General features: G+C 41.9%; 1 protein-coding gene and 1 non-coding gene across 2 annotated transcripts in view; one reads left to right on the plus strand and one right to left on the minus strand.

The window, feature by feature from the left end:
• Nucleotides 1-20,376, minus strand: part of LOC133570631 (uncharacterized) — a 682,377-nt gene that overhangs the window by 394,157 nt on the left and 267,844 nt on the right. The window lies entirely within an intron of this gene.
• On the plus strand, nucleotides 4,688-4,806 carry LOC133571333 (5S ribosomal RNA). The gene has a single exon (XR_009810424.1). It is a non-coding gene; the product is annotated as a 5S ribosomal RNA (ribosomal RNA).

The raw sequence follows: 20,376 nt of genomic DNA on the forward strand, positions 1-20,376 counted from the left end.
CGTTAGCTTATATGTGGATGTGTCATTAACCGGGCTACCATGCTAAGCATTACATTAGGAGCTGAGCACCATCACACTAAGCATTGGTTGCATGAACATACTAGCTTTGTTAGACAAGATCATAGACTGTATTGGACAATATAGTTTACATACCAAATGTCCATTTCCATTTATTACAAGTAATAAGAAAAGGTAAATGCCTGACTTACCTTTCAAAGAGGAAATTAGCAAGTTTGGCGTCAGATGAAAAAAATCTTCTCCGCCTTCAATTGTCTCCATCTTTCAAAGGCATCCCTGATACAAATCCTCGTTTTGTTCCTGGCTTTGTCATGAATAAGTTGAAAATGGTAACGAGGCCTTTTAGATTGACTAAGGTCTGACATGTTTAGTAACTTTACCAGTGGCAGTAGCCAGACGAAGATGACGGTGTGTAACTGGCAACCTGGATGTGACACACTCACAGACTTTCTAATTGGTCAAACGGTAGAGGGCGGGACATGGAAATGAAAACAATAACAAGATTCCGGGGCTGTAAATCTAATTATGAAGTGAGCATATCCCAGCTGAACTACTGTTATCAGTTATAGAGGTATTGGAAAAGAACATGATTTATTAACGCCTTTTGACATATCAGGGACATTTAATGATCACTTGACATGCAAATTCTACATATGACACCTTTAATATTGCTAAATTAACACAACACATCAGTTTAGGTAATCCCTGCATATTTACTGCTCCTGTTGTGTTCTAATTAAATTAAATAATTCGGTCTCCCATCCAAGTACTAACCAGGCCCGACCCTGCTTAGCTTCCGAGATCGGACGTGTTCAGGGTAGTATGGCCGTAAGCCGAAAGACGAGGTACAACCAACCTTTTTAAATGGAACTCTTACAGACGGGGTAAGAGACAATTATTATTTATCTTAGAGCCTGGCGCGCATGCGTACACTAATGTGCTTTTTCTGGCTGTGTGAGGTGCAGCTCTCCATCCATTGTCTACCGCTTGTCTCTTTTGGGGTGGCAGGGGTGCTGGAGCCTATCCCAGCTGCATTCAGATGCCACCTCATCACAGCTCTCAACACTACTTTATGCTTAGGGACCGTCAATAAATCACTATTGTCTTGAAAAATGTATTCATCTACTACATCAAAACACTGATTCATCTAAAATAAGGTAAATAATTAGTCATACCCCCTTATTGTGCATGCCCATTATTTCATAATTTTAACATTATATCCATGTTTAATATAAAAAAATATTTTCCCAATAGTCTCCATGTCATACAATTTAGTAACCTAATTCCACTTATTAGTCGTGCTAACCTTTTAGTGTAACGCACACCCTTTTATTTTAAAATAGGGTTTTATTAAAAAAAAGTGTTTTAATAAAGATCATGTGCGTGATGATATATCTTATACAGATAATTAGCAGCATTTTTATTAGCTCCAAATGAGAGTCAAGTTGGTTTCTATGTTGGATAGTCGTAGTTGTTGCGGGAGCTAAACATGAAACCATGGTTTTCAATATTACAAATTTATATAAAATCAAATTAAACTTACATTTTAAAACAAAAAGGTGTGAAGCACATTAGAGAAAACACTTCGAATATCAAGTGCATTTGGGATTTTAGGTCATATGCAGTGTTGGGACTAACGCGTTACAAAGTAACGCGTAACTGTAACGCCGTTAGTTTTGGCGGTGACTAGTAATCTAACGCGTTATTTTTTATTTTCAGTAACTCAGTTACCGTTACTACATGATGCGTACTGCGTTATTTTACGTTACTTTTTATGTAGTATAAAGTGTGTTTTATCGGAGCGCTGCTCTGTCATCGTTCTGATTCTTCTTGTGTCAAGCCGGAGAAGAGAGAGAGACATGCGCTCTGTGTGGGTGTGTGTGCGTGTGAGTGTGGAGGGGGGGGCGGGGGGGCGGCGTGTCTGATCATGGCGGAGCCAGAAGTCGAGTTTGCTAACATGGAGATATTTTCACTACTTTTCTTTTGTCGAGCACAAAGAAAAGAACATTTTAGTTAAATGTAAATTGTGCTTTGGATCAAAGATGCCATCTACTGCCCAAAACAGCAATTCAAATCTGCTGAAACAAGCTACATAAGCAACATGCTTCGACGAAGCTAGTAAAGAGAGATAGAGATTCTGATGCCACTTCACCTCCACCACTTAAGGATTAACTCTGCCTCTTCTCATCATTCACCGCTGAAGGTACACACACTCTGTCAATCAATGTTCCCTCTAATTGTTCATGTGTGTGAGCAAACGCAAAAACTCCCTGAGCATTGAGTGGAGCCCATGTGAGCAACATCACACGTGCACACTGTGGCTACACCAGCAGCACACATGGCCCAAACATGACTAAATAACAACTTACATCTCCATCCATCCATCCATTTTTCTACCGCTTGTCCCTTTCGGGGTCGCTGGAGCCTATCTCAGCTGCATTCGGGCGGAAGGCAGGGTACACCCTGGACAAGTCCCCGCCTCATCACAGGGCCAACACAGATAGACAGACAACATTCTCTTATTATTATAATCAAATGACAGCAGTCATTTCCATTTCTAATATAAGTGTTTAGGCCCACTTACAATGACAATAACAACAAATATTGTTTTTCATGAACTGTGTACTTGTATTGTTTGTCTGGGTGGAGGTCCTGCTTTGGAAATAATTTGTACCCCTTTCAGACATTGCATTTAGTTCCCATTAAAACATTCACATGTTGCACAATGAGATGTAAGCAGGGGATCATGTGTACATTCCTGCAACTTCCTGTTTGTAAAAAATATATTTTTATTAGTATTTATTTAATATACTAACAGCATTTAATGATTAATATTTATAAATTAAGATTCCTAATAAATGACACTAGAATAAGCACACATTTGATTGGTAAATCATAGTGTAACGACCTGGAATGACACTTTATGTGTGGTGTTGGAGTTGTCCGACTTTTTGTGTGGCTGTAAACGCATCACTGGCTCAGTGCCATATGTGCAAGTGTTGGCGCACGTGAGAAAGAGCGAGCGGCTGCTGTTGATAAAACAAAGTTACTTTTGGTCTGGTTTGTACTGCAGAAAATGACCACTTTTGCTAGATATCATTTTTTTGACTAATGTTTTGGTGATGTGTTTATGGCCGACAATAAAGAGTTTTGCTCAGTAAAGTGATGGATGGAATTCATGTCCTCAAAGCGTCTCGACAGACGTTACAATATTTGAACAATGATGACGAAAACGGTTTTCTCTGTCGTGTCCGTGTCGTGTCGAAAATTGTTATGCGCTTATTTTTTTATTTGATTTTGTGCGTGGCATAGATTTGCCGTGCGCAGAGGACGCTTGAGCAGTGCACAATTGCACAGGCGCGCTCCTGAGAGGGAACGTTGCTGTCAATTCTCTTATATACTCTTTCATTCTAGACTTCTAGAGTGTTTGATTATCCCATCACTCTAAATGTATAGACTATAAAGTTCACAAACATAAAGAGGGATCCTAGTGGGCCAGGCCAATCTTTCCTTATCTCTAAACTAAAACTGGGGAAATGTGTAGAGTGTTCTGGGCTTCAGACATGATTTTGTATCAGAATTACTTGAGGAAGAAAATGCCTGGTTAGGCTTTGTGTATGTAGTGTGTGCCTTTCTTGCTTTACAGCTATGCTGTTATTATGCTGTTTGTTACTTATGTACGTTATGTTGCAGCTATTTAAAATAGTTTTGTCAATTTGTTCTGGCCAGAAACAAATTGGTCTTTGTAACATATCTTTGTCTTTGTGTGTTGTATGTAGAGCACATTGTTTGTGTGTTGTATGTAGAGCACATGGCTTAGCAGAGTTGAGAGATGCAAATGCATGTCAAGTTGATCAACAGATTGTATTATTCTCCAGTGCAATAACAGTACTGAAATGAAGGCTAAAAGGGCATTAATGGGAGCTTTAAAAAAAAAAAAAAAAGACAAAAAGAAGTAACTAAATAGTTACTTTTCACAGTAATGCATTACTTTTTGGTGTAAGTAACTGAGTTAGTAACTGAAATACTTTTGAAATGAAGTAACTAGTAACTGTAACTAGTTACTGCTTTTCAGTAACTAACCCAACACTGGTCATATGACCAGGAATCTATTGAAAAGAAACATTTGTTTTTAATATCCAAATGTTTTTGATCCTATTTTAAAATAAAAGGACTAATATAAAGTGGAATTTGGTCACTAAGTTGCATGATGACATGGAGACTTTTAAAACAAATAATTATTGTTTACATTAAAAAAATATTTAAATTATGAAATCAGGAACGATATTAAAAATGTAGGACTATTTATTTGACCTCCTTTTAGATGAATCAGTGTTTTGATGTAGCAGATATACATCTTCGAAGACAATAGTAATTTATTGACGGTCCCTAAGCATAAAGTAGTGTTGAGAGCGGCACCTCTCCTGCAATCTCCCCGCAGCATGAGAGAGCAGTGTGGGCACAGTGAGGGGGAGCTTCCGCTGGAGCTCCGGAGGCAAATATCCACCGTGAAAGCAACTTGACCGCCGTAGCAAAGGAAGACAATCACACAGCATGAAAAAGCACATTAGTGTACGCATGCGCACCAGGCTCTAAGATAAATAACAATTGTCTCCCATCCCGTCTGTAAGAGTTCCATTTAAAAAGGTTGGTTTTACCTCGTCTTTCGGCTTACGGCCATACTACCCTGAACACGCCCGATCTCGTCCGATCTCGGAAGCTAAGCAGGGTCGGGCCTGGTTAGTACTTGGATGGGAGACCGCCTGGGAATACCAGGTGCTGTAAGCTTTTACACTCACGCCAGAGGGCGCTACAAAGTGCTGAGACTACAGCTGTTGTGATTCATGTATTGCTTTAATTGCAACTATTCCAAAATAAGGGAATATATTCGGTTATTATAATACAATTCCACTTAATATTTACAACTACAGTTGAAGGTACAAACCTTTACAACAGGATTTCAAACACAAATACCAACTAGAGCAATATTTAGATTGATTTAAAAATAATGGTGTGGTCTTTTGCAGTCAGTCAACCTCGCCCACGCCTCCTACCACTCCGTCCTGCATGAAGCTGAGGAGCCACGACTCGTCTCGCTCTGATCAGCCAACTTATCATTTAAAGGGGTCATATAAGCTACTGTTTATTTACCAAAATAAGTTGTATGTCTTTGTTTTGAAAATGTACAAGTGCATTTTTATTTTCAGAATGTGGAAATAGTTGTACTGGGGGTGGGGGGGGGGGGGAGCTGGTTACTTGTTTCTCTCGCGAGATCTAGAAAAGAGCAGGTTTGTACTTGTTTCTCTCGCGAGATCTGGAAAGAGCTGGTTACTTGTTTCTCTCGCGAGATCTGACAAGACTGCGCGCGAAGCAAACACGGCGAGGATAAAGCAAGATGGCGTCTGACGGTGAAGACGTTATTGCAGTCGTCACAGTTCAGTGTTCTTAATCTGTGCGTCCATGTACACATATATGTCCTTTATTACACTCTATTAAATAGAGTCATAATAACTGTTTGTATATTAGTCTGAGCGCACTTCTCGAGCTAGCTTAGCTTAGCTTGTTAGCTTAGCTTGTTAGCTGCTAACAAAGAGAGATGAAAACACATCGCTAAGCAGAGATCAAGTGTGAGTGTAAAGTGTTGTGATTGTGTGAAAATGTGCGAAAGAACCATAGCAGAGTACGAGGAGGAACTTTGTCCAACAAAAGAGGAGAAGGAGCGACAACATGAAAAACATCAAGTTGTGTTACACACAACAGGTTTGTTTACTTCTTACTCTCACATCTTTACTAACTTTATATTTATTATTAACACTTTTCTTCAATAGATTGTCTATAGGAAGATGAATTGTCATGTGAGGATGTTCAGACACACAATATTTATGAGAGGTTGATGTTCCTCTCAGTTTGTAACAAAGTGTATCAACATGTTTGCACAAAACTCACACAGTCACCGGGGGAATATTGGCAGGTTTGACAAGTTAGCTGGCAGGTTTGACAAGTTATTTATGTGTGTAAAAGCTATACTGACCTGTTATTTCCTTCATATTGCTGCAGCCATTAACCTACTACAACACCTGCTACATCCACCTACTCAGTGGCCTAGTGGTTAGAGTGTCCGTCCTGAGATGGGTAGGTTGTGAGTTCAAACCCCGACTGAGTCATACCAAAGACTATAAAAATGGCACTCAGCATCAAGGGTTGGAATTGGGGGTTAAATCACCATAAAAATGATTCCCGGGCGCAGCCACCGCTGCTGCTCACTGCTCCACTCACCTTCCAGGGGGTGATCAAGGGTGATGGGTCAAATGCAGAGAACAATCTGGCCACACCTAGTGTGTGTGTGACAATCATTGGTACTTTAACTTTTTAATGTGGCAGTGATTGTGGAAAAAACTAAGCCTGATCTAAAGATGACATCTTGATCTCATACCATCTCAAACCAATTGGCCGTTCATTATTAAGTGAAATGTCTTAAAGTAGCTTAAATTTGTCTTTAACCAAGCAACACTATTTTATCCAGTTACTCGATTAATCGAAAACATTTCCAGTAGAACACTTGATTACGGTAATAACATTTTCAATAGCCACAGCCCTATATTTCATGTACGATATAATATTTAGCATCTAGGAGTTAAAATGTGTTTTGTTTGTGTCCTGTAGACATCCATCAGCTGATTGGACACCAAGAAGAATGTCTCCCTCATCTGCAGGGGGACAGTTTCACTTCAGAGGATCCACAGCCCTCACATTTTAAAGAGGAAGAGGAGGATCCACACATGAAAGAGGAAGAGGAGGGAGAGTGTGTTGTAGGGCAGGAGGAGGATGATGTCAGCAAGTTTCCACTGACTGTTGTCTCTGTGAAGACTGAAGAGTATGAAGACAAAGCACCTGAGTCCTCACAGCTTCATCACAGTCCAAGTAAGCACAACATCCACATATCATCTAATACAATGTTTGTGACACATGTTCATCCGGGGGCCACATTTATGACTAAAGATGGAGATATACTTGCTTTTTAACACCACCATTTAAAAATGAATGCTCATCAATCATCAACAGTGTAATTGCTGGGGTGTAACCATGTGACCTAGAGGCCGTCCTCCTTACCTCACGTGGTCAAATGAAGGCAAACATTCAATATGGCTACTGTTTATTTACCTTTAGCAGCACATATGTCAGCATATTTCAAAGGTTTAGTGGTGAAGATTAGGGAGGTATACCAAGTACCATTTTTTTTAGTACTATTTCCTAATTATGTCGTCCATGAGGACCGTGAAGATTCTGGACTAATGACACAACTATTTGTATTTTTAATTCCAGCTGACTGACGTAACTATGACACGTTGTATTGAGTTCAGCTGCCGCTGCTACACATTAACATCAGCTTTGAATAATGACAAATAAGGAAGCAACAACACGCAAAAGTTTGATGTGTGTGTTATTGACAAGAAGATGACATAACTGCATTTCACCTTGCACTGCACACATAGTTGACTTCTTTAAGACTTCAAATAAACAGCTGTTTTTTTGTTTTGTTTTTCTTTCTTTATTTAACCAGGTAAAATCACATTGAGATCAAATATTTATTTTCCAAGGGAGACCTGGCCAAGAGGGCAGCAGCAAGGTTACATTAAAAACAGTAAACAACACATAAAACATCAAATGTACAACATTAAAACTTGCTGACATAACACATGTGCATACAGACAAGGTAGACTGCAATCCTTTCACAGAAGCTTTAAACTCATTCAATGTAACAAGGGTTTGAAGTTGAATATTGGATTGTAGGTTATTCCAAGCCTTCGCTGCTGAAAACCTAAATGCTTTCTTGCCCAGTTCAGTTCTTACTTTGGGGACGACAAATTGCAGAACATTCATTGAACGAAGATTGTGACTTCCTTGTTTCTTTGTTAAAAGACATGACAGATAAGATGGGGTGATACCCAGAATGGTTTTGTAGATGAACACATACCAATGATTGAGGCGTCACGCACATAAATATGTCCAGTTAACCATTGAGTATAACACACAATGGTGAGTAAGTTAACCATTGAGTATAACACACAATGGTGAGTAAGTTAACCATTGAGTATAACACACAATGGTGAGTAAGTTAACCATTGAGTATAACACACAATGGTGAGTAAGTTGGTGATGAATCTCAGTGCCCCGTGGTACACACTATCCAGCTTGTGGAGACAACCAGCAGTAGCATTCATGTACAACACATCTCCATAGTCAATAACAGGTAAAAAGGTTGTTTCCACCAATTTCTGTTTCACAATAAAAGAAAAGCAAGACTTGTTTCTATAATAAAATCCCAGTAAAAGTTTCAGTTTTTTTTACAACACACTGAATGTGTTCCTTAAAACTCAAGTGGTCATTAATTAAAAATCCTAAATATTTAAAAGCAGATACTAACACAATTTTGTAGCCCATTTCTTGTTCAAATGTTCTCACACAGTGCTGATCTTACAGTTTTTGATGTGGTAAAGAACATACACTTTGTTTTTTCTGCATTTAAAAGCAGTTGAAGATAGCAAAGTTGTTCTTGTACTCTGTCAAATGCTTGTTGTAGATATTTAAAGGCCTCAGCAGGGGTGGGTGCTGTGCAGTATATGACAGTATCATCAGCGTAGGAATGGAAAGTTGAGTTCGGAATATTCTGTCCAAGATTATTAATTATTAATTAATAATGGGCCCAACACAGAACCTTGAGGGACACCCTTTTTCACTTGCAGTACGTCCGAGAAGGAACCCTCTATCTGAACAGCCTGAGTTCTGCTTGTGAGGTCATTTGCAAACCATCCAACTGCTTGCTGAGAAAAACCAATAGCTGAAAGACGTTTGATTAAAATGACATGATCAACAGTATCAAATGCCTTTGAAAAGTCAATGAAGAGGAACAGACAGCACTGCTTCTTGTCAAGAGCTTCAGTTACATCATTTATAAACTTCATGGCAGCAATAACAGTACTGTGATTTCTGCCAAAACCTGACTGAAATGGTGACAGAATAAAGTTGGTGTCCAAAAAGTATTTTATCTGTTCACTGATAAGGGATTCAAGCACTTTTGCCAGAACAGAGAGTTTAGAGATCGGTCTGTAATTATTTAGATTACTAGGGTCACCTCCTTTTAATTGGAGGATTACAAGGACAGATTTCCAATCCAAGGGGATTTCATTTGAAATTAGAGTAAGGTTAAAAATGTGAGTCAGTGGTCCAGCTATAATTTCAGCTGCCAACTTTAGGAAGAGCGTCTCCAACTTATCTGAGCCAGCTGGTTTTCTAGGTTTAAGTTGTTTTAGAGCCCTCATGACCTCTGTTGTGGTAAAAGGCGTAAAGTTAAAAACTTGGGTATTTTCAACGGTTCTTTTTGTTAGCGGAACTTCAGTAAAGTTGTCAGAATTATAGAGAAAACCAGAGGAAATAAAATGATTATTATAATGACTACCCATTTCTCTTCTGTCACTTACTCTGACACCATCAACAAGTATACTAGGTGGGAGATTGACTGAATTACAGCAGGCGGACAAAGATTTGATTATTTTCCAAAACTTCTTTTGGTGTTTGAGGTTTTCAGTTGTTGTGGAGAAATAAAATTCTGATTTGACTTTCCGAAGGAGAGAGGTAAATTGATTTTTTAATTGTCTAAAATTCAACCAATCTGCTTCCAACCCTGACTTGCGTGCCCTGGCCCAAGCAGCATTACGCTCATGCAATACATCTGACAGGTCCGATGTAAACCACTGATTGTCACGTCCTTTAACCCTACATTTTCTAAAAGGGGCATGTTTGTTCACTATACTCAAGAAGTTTTTGTGAAAATATTTCCAAGCCAGTTCAACATTATCAAAAAGAGCAATTCTATCCCAATTAAAAAGATGCAAGTCATGTAAAAAAGCTTGTGTCTCAAATAATTTCATATTATGTTTTTCAAGAAGACGAGGCTTGCTTATAGGAATCCTTGTGTCTCGCACTACTGCAATCACACAATGATCACTCACATCATTAGGGAAAACACCAGATACAACACATTTAAAGGGCATATTTGTTAGAATTAAGTCAATGAGTGTAGCTTTTTGAGGGCATTTAGGATTAGGTCTTGTAGCTGAGTTAATTAATTGTGTTAAATTTAGAGATTCACACTGTGCTTTCAAAGAGTCAGACACAAATGTGAGCCAGTCCCAGTTCAAATCACTATTTCATTGTATTTCAGTTGAGACAGAAGCTTCACAAGAGTAGATATGGAATTACTAGGGCAGGGGTCGGCAACTTTTACCACTCAAAGAGCCATTTTGACCTGTTTCACAAATTAAAGAAGATAATGGGAGCCACAAAACTCTGTTGAAATTTAAAATGAAATAACACTACATACAACGTTTTTTTTTTTGCTTTGTGCTATGTATAAACCAGGGGTCTCAGACACGCGGCCCGCACCTTAATATGAAAATTGAATGTTACTGCGGCCCGAGAGTTTTATATGAATGGCGCTTGACAGCGTCATACTTGCCAACCCTCCCGATTTTTCCGGGAGACTACGAATAATTTCAGGGCAACTATTCTCTCGAGCGTGCCGTGATGACACGGCATTTAACGCCCTCTACAACCTGTACAAACAGAGTGCCGGCCCAGCCACAGGATGTATGAGGCTTCTGCTAACTCACACAAATGACAGCAAGGCATACTTGGTTAACAGCCACACAGGTCACACTGACGGCGGCCGTGTAAAACAACTTTAACACTCTTACTAATAATGCGCCACACTGTGAACCCACACCAAACAAGAATGACAAACACATTTCGGGAGAACATCCGCACCTTAACACAACATAAACACAACAGAACAAATACCCAGAATCCTTAGCAGCCCTAACTCTTCCGGGCTACATTATACACCCCCCCCCCCCCTACCACCAAACCCCGCCCACCTCAACCGACGCACGGAGGGGGTTGGGGGGTGATGGTTGGGGGAGAGCAAGGTTGGGGTGGGCGGGGTTTGGTGGCAGCGGGGGTGTATAATTTAGCCCGGAAGAGTTAGGGCTGCATGGGATTCTGGGTATTTGTTCTGTTGTGTTTATGTTGTGTTAAGGTGCGGATGTTCTCCCGAAATGTGTTTGTCATTCTTGTTTGGTTTTGGTTCACAGTGTGGCGCATATTAGTAAGAGTGTTAAAGTTGTTTTATACGGCCACCGTCAGTGTAACCTGTGTGGCTGTTGACCAAGTATGACTTGCTGTCACTTATGTAAGCAAGCAGTAGTTGCATACAACATGTGGCTTGGCTGGCACACTGTAAGTACAGGTTGTAGAGGGCGTTAAATGCTGTACCATCACGGCAAGCCCTTATTATAATTGTTAGGGTGAAAATCTGAAAATATTTGTCCCGGGAGATTTCTGGGAGAGGCACTGAAATCCGGAAGTCTCCCAGGAAAATCAGGAGCTGAGCCGCATCAGAGTGATCAAAGAGCCGCATGCGGCTCCGGATCCGCGGGTTGCCGACCCCTGTACTAGGGGCAGATGGAGGCCTATAACACCCCACTACCATAATGTGGTGATTTCTAGCTAATTCAATTTCAAGTGCTAACAGTTCAAGTTCTTTACTTACTGATTCAGAGAGCACTAATTTAACATCAAACCTCTGCTTAATATATATGGCCACTCCACCACCTTTTCTTTGTCGGTCAGTACGATAGACATTATAGCCATTAATGTAAATATCTTTATTAAGCACAGATTGTTTAAGCCAAGTTTCAGATAAGACTACAATATCAGCATTTGTTGAGTTTATCCAGATCTTTATCATATCCAGCTTAGGGAGTAAACTCCGAACATTGATATGAATAATCCCAAGACTAGTTTTAAAATCTGTAGGTGGAAAACCTTGTGTAGGTGTATCAGGGCCTGGATTAGTCTCAACATTTCCCGAGAGCAATAACAATAATATAACTAAACATTTGCGCTTAAAGTTACCATCTTTTGAGTCAGTCTTTAATCTGTGAAAGTAAGTTCTCACAATAGGGGAGGATGCAGTAATGTTGACGTGATCTCTCAAAACAAGGAAACAATAAAAATGAATGGACTCTACCATAGTATGCAGCCATTTGGTAGGCAGGTCAACGGTGGAAGGCTAGCAGGCAGGTCGATGGTGGAAGGCTAGCAGGCAAGTCGATGGTGGAAAGCTAGCAGGCAGGTCGACGGTGGAAGGCTAGCAGGCAGGTCGATGGTGGAAGGCTAGCAGGCAGGTCGATGGTGGAAGGCTAGCAGGCAGGTCGACGGTGGAAGGCTAGCAGGCAGGTCGATGGTGGAAGGCTATCAGGCTGGCCGATGGTGGAAGGCTAGCAGGCAGGCCGATGGTGGAAGGCTGGCAGGCCGTGGTAAGCGCCTTGCATGGCAGATCTCGCCATTAGTGTGTGAATGAGTGAATGAGACGGGATGAGTTTGCTAAGTACAAAAATGAGTCGAAATTTTTGAATGAAAGAAACTTCTGTTCTAAATGTGTCCTCTAGATGTCGCAATAGCAATTCTTTGTATCTTTGTATATGATGCTACATATCTAAAACACAACTAAAACACATGATGTTAGCGCACCAGTCTGGGAAAATGAGCAAACTACATCAATAACATCCTGTAATTTGATTTTGATATTATTTATTTATCTTGATGGATTGAAAATGAACACCAATGAGTTGACTGATGAACATTATCACATAATTGATTCTGAAAGTGTAAAAAAGGACAACTAAAGATAGAATACTATTGTATGTAAAAAAAAAAAAAAAAACATTATTTGTACATTTTCAGAATGTGTTTGTTCTATTTGTAAACAAAGAAAACAATCTGCAATTTTCTTTATTTTTACGTTATCTTGCCGTGATTTTACCAGTCCGGCCAACTTGGAGTAGATCTTTCTCCATGTGGCCCCCCATCTAAAATTAGTTTAAACACCCCTGGCCGAGATCTTCCTGCGAAAAGCAGATACGAGAAAAAAATCTAATTATGAAACGGAATAGATCCCTACAGATTTGTTGAGTAATATCAAGGATTATCCGTCGGTGGCGTTCCCAGACATGTGGAACTATCTTGAGTTCCAGACGTCATTCTACACCACAAATTGTGGTTAAGTTTAGAGATAAAGTTTAGGTGTCATAGACCGTATACAGAATACAATATTTACACACTTTATATCAGTGAGTGTAAAGTTAAGAATGCCTCAATCAATGCTGCCTTGTACTTATAATAAAACTTCTCATCAAATTTCCAAGTCTGTTTTTGTACTCACTTTTGAATAAATTTTAGTGGCTGGGACAAAAGGAAGTATTTCCCGTGTTTTTATTGGTTGTTTTGCTACACACTTTTAACACAACACACGAAAGAACACAAATAATGTCATTGTGTTAACAGTGTCAGTCCAAAACTATTTCTATTCTCTCTTTATCTTATTGACTTATTTACCCAACAGACGTTCAACAGCCCCTTCACATTAAAGAGGAAGAGGATGATCCACAGCCCACCTACATTAAAGAGGAAGAGGAGGATCCACAGCACACCCACATGAAAGAGGAAGAGGAAGATCCACACATGAAAGAGGAAGAGGAGGGAGAGTGTGTTGTAGGGCAGGAGGAGGATGATGTCAGCAAGTTTCCACTGACTGTTGTCTCTGTGAAGACTGAAGAGCATGAAGACAAAGCACCTGAGTCCTCACAGCTTCATCACAGTCCAAGTAAGCACATATCATTTTATTCTCAGGGCATTCAATCCATCACAACTGGACTGTTCACTTTGTCTTAGAAGACTCATCCAAGTAGGCTTCATCACTTCATGCTCATACACTTCAAGTCTTAAATCTAATCATTGGAATTTAGAGGGGAACTGCACTTTTTGGGGGAATTTTTCTATCGTTCACAATCATTATAAAAGACATGATGGTGGATATATTTAAAGAATAAATACAATCACATTCTAACTAGGGCTGGGCGATATGGCCTTTTATTAATATGTGGATATGTTTAGTCCATGTCACGATACACCATATATATGTGGATATGTTTAGGCCATGTCACAAATTTAGAGGGGAACTGCACTTTTTGGGAATTTTTCTATTGTTCACAATCTTTTTAAAAGACATGATGGTGGATATATATATAAACAAAAATGCATTCTAAGTAGGGCTGGGAGATATGGCCTTTTATTAAAATCTCTATTTTTAGTCCATGTCACGATACACCATATATATGTGGATATGTTTAGTCCATGTCACGATACACCATATATATGTGGATATGTTTAGTCCATGTCACGATACACCATATATATGTGGATATGTTTAGGCCATGTCACGATACACCATATATATGTGGATATGTTTAGTCCATGTCACCATACACCATATATATGTGGATATGTTTAGTCCATGTCACCATACACCATATATATGTGGATATGTTTAGGCCATGTCACGATACACCATATATATGTGGATATGTTTAGTCCATGTCACGATACACCATATATATGTGGATATGTTTAGTCCATGTCACGATACACCATATATATGTGGATATGTTTAGGCCATGTCACGATACACCATATATATGTGGATATGTTTAGTCCATGTCACCATACACCATATATATGTGGATATGTTTAGTCCATGTCACCATACACCAGATATATGTCAATATGTTTAGTCCATGTCACGATACACCATATATATGTGGATATTTTGCCTTAGCCTTGAATGAACACTTGATGCATATAATCACAGCAGTATGATGATTATATGTGTCTACATTAAAACATTCTTCTTCATACTGCATTAATATATGCTACTTTTAAACTTTCATGCAGAGAGGGAAACCACAACTAAGTCAATTTAGCAAAAGTGTATTTATTAAACAGTTATTGAGCAGTGGTACAAACATTCATGTCATTTCAAAACAGAAAGTGCAAGATTGTCAGACATTTTAAAACAAGCTATTAGTTCACTTCTGTGCATGATGTCACTAAGATGACATATCAAAACAACACTAAATTAAAGTGCACTTTCTGTACAGAACGCCACTACAATAGTTTAAAACAAATGAAGTGCACTTTTGTGCATGATGTCACACAAGATATTTCAATAAGTGTCATATAATAATGAGCTGCATAATAGGAAATCAAATAGTGTATGTCCTTCACTATGTGGTAGGTTCCTGCGGACGTTATCTCCTTCTGTTGTTGACTATTTGTTTCATACGGTGTTGATGTGGAAATGGTTGCTTGGGCATTTTGTGGGTGTGGCACTGAACGGAGATGTTGACATGCGGAGTTTCAAGCACTCCTCATTCTCCAGCGGGTGACTTTTCAAATGATGCTACATTAGCAGTGCTGCTACTTTTTGTAGCAACGCTTTTGCCGCGTACTTGTTCACCATCTACCCGCTTGAAGCCAAACCACCGCCAGACGATGGACCCCCTGCTGTTTGTTTTGGGAACTATTTCTTCCTTCATTTGTTACCAGATTGGCACCTTCTTTCTCTCGTATTACCAGTAGCACCACAGCTAACGTTACCATGCCGCTACCTGTCTGCTCCGTGAGAGCGTATGACGTTGCACACGTGACAGTATGTGACGTATGTAAGAAGGTGCGCTTGTTTTATGTCTCTGTGAGAAGGAGAGACAAGAAAGAGTGAGAAGAGCCTGTAGTGTAATGCCTGCAGCTAAAAGCAACTGTGTGAGAACGTATACTCCAATATCACCATATAGTCATTTTCTATATCGCACGGAGACAAACCCACGATATATCCAGTATATTCCATACATCACCCAGCCCTAATTCTAACTCATAAATGTAAATAAAAGTCCACTTGCAATGGAGCCAATGGGAGGTCCTCTATAACCATCCAAAATACACCAACAATACTCCATTTGCATTTTGTGGCTTGAATGTCCACCAAGTGTTAGTTGAGTTGAGTTTATTTGGAACATACAAGCATACAACATGATACATCACACATGCATGAATACAACATGATACATCACACATGCATGCATACAACATGATACATCACACATGCATGCATACAACATGATACATCACACATGCATGCATACAAACATGATACATCACACATGCATGCATACAACATGATACATCACACATGCATGCATACAGCATGATACATCACACATGCATGCATACAACATGATACATCACACATGCATGCATACAAACATGATACATCACACATGCATGCATACAACATGATACATCACACATGCATGCATGCATACAATATGATACATCACACATGCATGCATACAACATGATGCATCACACATGCATGCATACAACATGATACATCACACATGCATGCATGCATACAATATGATACATCACACATTCATGCATACAACATGATACATCACACATGCATGCATACAACATGATACATTACACATGCATGCATACAACATGATACATCACACATGCATGCATACAACATGATACATTACACATGCATGCATACAACATGATACATCACACATGCATACAATATGATACATCACACATGCATGCATACAACATGATACATCACACATGCATGCTTACAACATGATACATCACACATGCATGTATACAACATGATACATCACAATTTCCAGTTTGTCTTTTCAACATTTTGGAAAAGGAGTAGGAAGACTTACTTACTTACTTACTTAGTCCTCTTGCACTTCAGGGCGCGTAGAGCCGACCATAGCAACCAGGTCTCTCCATCTGGGTCTGTTGTGGGCAAGGTGTTGAGCTTGTGCCATAGTCACATTGCAGGCCTTAAGGTCCTGGGCTAATACAGCCAGCCAGCGAGTCCTGGGGGCGCCTCTAGGGCGTCTCCAGCCAGCTCGCTGCGGGTTGAAGTCCAGGATTTTGCGCGTGGGGTGTTCCCCCGGCAGGCGGATGACATGGCCATACCAGCGCACTCGCCGCATTGCCGCGAGGCGAGAGGCTGGGAGCTGTTGGGTTAGCTCTCTTAGGGTCTTGTTGGTGACATGCTGGCTCCACGTGATGCCTTCTATCCTCCTGAGGGCTCTGGAATCAAAGCCATCTAGCCTGGCCGCCAGGATGTTATTCAGCGGCCATGTTTCCGAGCCGTACAGAAGGACAGAGATGACAGAGGAATTGTAGACCCTCAACTTGGTGTCCCGAGATATGTGCCGGTGTCGCCACAACGGTCTCCACAGGGACTGCATGACGGAGGCTGCAAGGGTGCGACGGCGGTCCACCTCTCGTTTGAGGTCGCCGGTGTTGGTGACTGTCGAGCCGAGGTATCTGAAGGTAGGGACAAAGTGGACAGGGGTATTCTCAAATAAGAAGGGTGGTGGGTCTGGTCCATCGCCGATATGCATGAGTTCGGTTTTGGACCAGCTGATTTTCAGGCCGAGCTGTTTGGTCTCCTCATCAAACACACAGAGGGCCTCCCTGAGCTGGTCAGCGGTCTCACTGAACAGGGTGGTGTCATCGGCGTATTCGAGGTCCTTTAGGGTGTAGTTTCCAAGTGACACCCCGGGGACTCGCACACAGACTCTGGACATCAGGTGGTCGATGACACAGTTAAATAGTTCTGGTGCGGCAACACAGCCTTGCCTGACCCACTCAGAGTCTTTACAGCTCACACGCACACAGCTTTCTGTACCCTGATACAACTGCTGAAAGAGTGTGGTGATTTTAGTTGGGACTCCGAGGGACTTCAGGATGTTCCAGAGGGACCCGTGGTCCACAGTGTCGAAGGCAGCCTTAAGGTCAATGAAGGCAATGTAGAGGTGCCGGTCCTTTCTGAGCTCCCGGGCCTTTTCTATTAAGAGCCGGATGGCAGAGATGTGATCCATGGTGGAACGATTGAGCATGAAGCCGGCCTGTTCTTGGCGGCGTCTGCTTCTGGTTGCAGGTAGAGCTCGGGTGAGTAATATGCGGGTAAAGAGTTTACCGGGGATGGAGAGGAGTGTGATCCCTCTATGGTTGCTGCAGGTCAGCTGGTCTCCCTTATGCTTCCAAAATGGTAGTATAATGCCCCGCCTCCAGTCATCAGGCAGCGACTCAGAGACCCACACATGGTTGATGATCTGTGTGAGCCAGAGGATGATGTTGTCTCCTCTGGCCTTCAGCATCTCTGCTGTGATGGTACATAAGCCAGGGGCTTTTCCATTCTTGAGTTTCGTTAGGGCTGCTCTGACTTCAGCTGGAGAGACAGGGGCGGTGGAGCAGTCCGGGATTGTGGTGGTGTGGGTGGTAGGGGTGGGGTCTTCCGGGGAAGGGGGATGGTTGAGGAGCTCGCTGAAATGCTCCTTCCAGCGGCTGATGCAATCCGTTTCAGTGGAGAGGATGTTGCCAGCCTGATCCTTGACTAGGAAGCAGCGCTGGCGGGGGCCCGCTTTCCCTTTGCGGAGCAGGTTGAAAAGCTGCCGCAGGTTGTTGTTTTGGGAAGCCGTCTCCATGGCTGTCGCCTGGTTGCTCCAGAAGTTCTCCCTGTCGCGTCGAATAGGCAGATTGCGTTGGCTGTTGAGGCGTCGATACAGGTCCAGGTCTCCCCGCAGACGGGCTGCTCGTCTGTTATTCACGATATCTAGTGTGTCTTGTGATATCCAGGGCTTCTTGGTGGCAGGTCTCGTCCGCCCGATTGATTCTTTGGAAGCCTCAATGACCTTGTTTTTAAAGTGAGGCCATTCTTTATCAATCCCACTGGAGAGGGCATTGAATCGGTTTGCGATGGAACACCTGTACGTCTCCATGATGGCCGGGTCTTGCAGTCGTGAGGAGTCTAGCCTGGGGGAGGCATTAGTTAATGCCCCTGCCTTGAACTTCAGCCGCATGTCGGCTATCAGCAGGCGGTGGTCGGTGTTACCAAGCTGTGCACCTCTGAAGACACGGCAGTTGGTGATGGATGTTTTCCAGCGGCGGGATATGAGGATGTGGTCGATGGCTTTCTTTGTTTTTCCATCTGGGCTGTACCAGGTCCAATGATGGATCCGCTTCCGGGGAAACCAAGTGTCGGCGATGCAGAGGTTGGTGGCTCTGCACAGATTAAGCAATCGTTGGCCGTTATCATTGGTGGTGCTGTTGATAAAGACGGGACCTGTTACTGCCGGGAGGGTGAGGTCCTGGGTGGAGATTGTAGCATTGGCATCTGTGAGGACGATGACAATGTCATGAGGGGGGGCTGCCAGGATGGCGTCATGTAGCCGGTCGTGGAAGGTGTCCTTTGCCTGGTCTGGGGTGACATCAGTTGGGCTATAGGCGACAATAACTGTCATCTTCCCATGTTGGTGTAATAGACGGACAGAGAGCAGTCTATCACTGACTGGTTTCCAGCTGATGATTGACTTCCTCCGGTATAGCGGGATGGCTAGGGCTACGCCGTAGAGGCCTCTACCATCATTTGGGCCACTCCAGAGAAAAAGGTGGTCGCCGGCGGTGGTCTCTCCAGTACCGCGCCAGCGTGACTCGCAAAGGCCAGCGAGGGTAATGTTGTAGTTGGAGAGTTCACGGGAGAGAAGTGTTGCATAGCCGGGGCGTAGGAGTGTTTGGACATTCCAGCAGGCAATGCGGGTTTTGTAACGGAGATCCAAATGTCGTAGTTCGAGGGCATGCAGGGGTCTGTTGCCAGGGTAGTCCGTCCGGTTAAATCTAGTTGCTCTGGTTGGATTCGTAACTGTTTAGTTTTCACCATGCTGGGTAGTTGGCCCTGCGATGGCTAGTCAGCTGGTGGGGCTGCCACCTTACAGCATGCTGACGGGCTGTGAACCCCTTACGTATGGCAGGGGGTTCGGCGGAAGCTGCTCATTAGTGCCATCCTGGTGCCGTGAGCCCCCCGAAGGTTACAGGTTCACCATGCACTGAGCCCAGGCAGGCACCAGGTAGGTTTAAGCTGTCGCATCTCGTCAAGGTTACACAGTTCCTTGTCCTGGTGGGGTGAGGCCCCCAGGACAGCGACAGCGGCCCCCAGGACAGCGACAGAACAAGTAGGAAGAAGCAGAGCTTATTTAATTCTACCCCTTTTCTTTTACATAACAGTTGCGAACACTTTTGTTCACTTCCTGTTCTCAATGTGTTCACAATATACTCCATAAGTAATCACAATAAAAATAAATAAATAATAATGAGTGAAGTAAGTTATATTTCATATGGTGAGATGAGTAAAGATGATGTAGAAAATGAATAATGGATGAAATAAATTGAGAATGTTTATCTTCTTCTTTGTACTTTGTAAACACTTTAAGTGTGAAGAGTTTCTTGAAGTGGATCATATTAGTACATTGTTTGATTGCTTTGCTTCATCCATTCCATCATTTAATTCCACATACTGATATACTGAAGGTCTTA

The sequence above is a fragment of the Nerophis lumbriciformis genome, linkage group LG28 (genome assembly GCF_033978685.3).
Source record: "Nerophis lumbriciformis linkage group LG28, RoL_Nlum_v2.1, whole genome shotgun sequence".
Classification (NCBI taxonomy): Eukaryota; Metazoa; Chordata; class Actinopteri; order Syngnathiformes; family Syngnathidae; genus Nerophis; species Nerophis lumbriciformis.